At 53.3% G+C, this 2,500-nt stretch overlaps 1 pseudogene; it reads left to right on the top strand.

Moving 5' to 3' along the window:
- The window catches only part of LOC121740118, a 7,965-nt pseudogene that overhangs the window by 2,868 nt on the left and 2,597 nt on the right, over positions 1–2,500 (top strand).

Below are 2,500 nucleotides of genomic sequence, written 5' to 3'. Positions count from 1 at the left end.
GGACAGGCTGAAGGCGGCAATGCCAGCTACACTTAAAGCTGAACCACTTAAGGGCCGCCAACCACTGGTTGCCCTTAGAAACTTGGATGGGGACAGCTACAAATTGGAAGAAATACTTAAAGCGATCAAGGACCAGAATTTGCGGGAAGATAAAGACTGGCCGCTTGAGCGGCTTCAGAGTAGTTGCCAAATAGCGTTCAAAAAGAACAGAAATGGTGGCAATAGGACGACATATGTCTTAAGATGTCTTCCGGACTTACGTAAGTGCTTGGTGCAAAAGAAAAAGTTGTACATAGGCTGGGAGGTGATAGTTGTTGAAGACTTTACAACAGAAATCTGCTGCCGACGGTGCCACATATACGGACATACTGAGAAGGGGTGTAAATCAGAAAATGTGATCTGTGGCCAGTGCGCGAAGACAGGGCACAAAAAGGAAGATTGCAAGGAAGAGGAGAGGAGATGTGCAACATGTTTCAGATTCGGGCACGTAAAATCATCACTTGAGCACAGAACGGCGAGTGCGGAGTGCCCTGCCCGAAAACATGCTGAGAAAAGGTTGCGGGATACCACTACCTATTAAATGGCGCACACAAAAAGATTTACCGTCGGCCAGATTAACTTGGCGGGGGCAATCACGGCCACCACAGAGCTACCCCTAATTGCAGAGGAGATGGGACTAGACGTCGTTCTGGTCCAGGAACATTACCCTGGCTCCATTTCTCACCGCGCGGCAAACAACATCTTGCAGAGCAGCGACGGTGCCAAGGCGGGTATCTACGTTCGTGAAAGGGACCTGACATGCGCCGTCTTACACCATCTGTCGAACTCACACTGTATGGTGTGCCATGTACTTAACGACGAAGGGGGCGTATATCTTGTCTCTGCGTACTTCCAGTACAGCGACGACATAGATATCCACCTCGAACATCTGGGCACTGTTCTTGCCTCTTTGAGAGGCAAGAAAGTCATCATAGGGGTTGACTCAAACGCGCACTCTCCGATGTGGTACTGCGAAGAGAGACAGTACAGAGGACGCGGACCAGACGTCACGCACCGTCGCGAGTCGATGGAGGCATTTATCCTGGCACATGGACTCCGCTTGGCCAATGCACCAGACCAGCCGGCCACGTTTGCATCGACGAACGCATCGTCCAACATCGACCTGACATTGACAAAAGGCACCCTGGTAACGGGGTGGAGAGTGCATGAAGACGCAATAGACAGTGACCATAGGCTGATTACATATGTGGTGGCCGAAAAGAACACTGCTTCTGGCGCTGGGCCAATCGAAGAGCCAATGAGGTTTCGGGATCGTGGTGTGGATTGGGGAATCTTCGAGGACGAGATACAGAAAAGGTCTACTAACATCCCGTGGACCGCACCTGCAGAGGTGTTATGTGCAAAGTTTACCAGGATGGTCACGAGCACAGCCAAGAGAGTTTTGGGACTTGTTAAGGGCGGGAGGACAGAGCGGGGGTATGAGTGGTGGACGCCGGACCTGGACCGGCTTCGCCGCGAGACCTACCGCGCGCGCAGAGCTTGGCAGTCGAGTCGGAAGGGTAGCAACCCGAGCGAGGAGGCTGACAAGCTGCGCTTTCATGAGCTTAGACGTACATATAGGGTAGCCATCAAGGAGGAGCAACTTAAGTTTTTCAAGTCCGTAGCAGAATCGGGAAACCAGGACCCTTGGGGCCAGGCGTACCGTGTCGCGAGCGGGAGGTTCCGGCCTCCTAGCAATGTAATTAATGGCACGAAACATGCCGAAGGTTATGCTGGGGGAGTTGACGAGGCCATGCACAGCCTCATGTATGCTCTTTGTCCGGACGACGATGTGTCCAAGGACACGGAGTACCACCGGCAAGTGCGGTTTGTGGCAGCGGCGATTCCCTCAGGAGAAGATGCTCCTCCTCCCACGGTGGAGGCAATTGCGAGTATAGTCAGGGATCTCCCCAACACAGCACCGGGGATCGATGGGATATCCGCTCGAATAATAAAACACGTTTGGGCAGCCGCGCCGAGAGAAACAACAGAAGTGTTTAGGCGATGTGTTCAGGAGGGCATTTTTCCGCGAGTATGGAAGGACGGTAGATTGATTGTCTTGCCGAAAGGTAACGGCAAGCCTCTTACCGATCCTAAAGCCTACCGGCCCGTCACCCTGTTGCCGATCTTTGGAAAGATCTTAGAACGCGTCATGTTAAAATGCGCCACGCAGATGACAAGGGGTCTATCGGACTGCCAGCATGGCTTCACTCGTGGACGGTCGACGGTATCCGCTCTAGGAGAAATCCTTGGAACGGCTAGCCGGAGCTCGTCGAAATATGTACAGGCGATTTTTCTGGACATCTCTGGGGCCTTTGATAATGCCTGGTGGCCGATGATCATGCTGAAAGCGAAAAGGGGGGGCTGTCCGCCAAACATCTACCGGATGCTGGCGGGCTACTTCACCGGACGCAGGGTAGGCATGTTCGTTGGTCGCAGGGTAGTGTGGAAGGTGGCCACG

The sequence above is a fragment of the Aricia agestis genome, chromosome 2, assembly GCF_905147365.1.
Source record: "Aricia agestis chromosome 2, ilAriAges1.1, whole genome shotgun sequence".
Taxonomy (NCBI): Eukaryota; Metazoa; Arthropoda; class Insecta; order Lepidoptera; family Lycaenidae; genus Aricia; species Aricia agestis.
The sequence above is the reverse complement of the archived record's forward strand: the minus strand, read 5'-3'. Positions and strand labels throughout refer to the sequence as shown.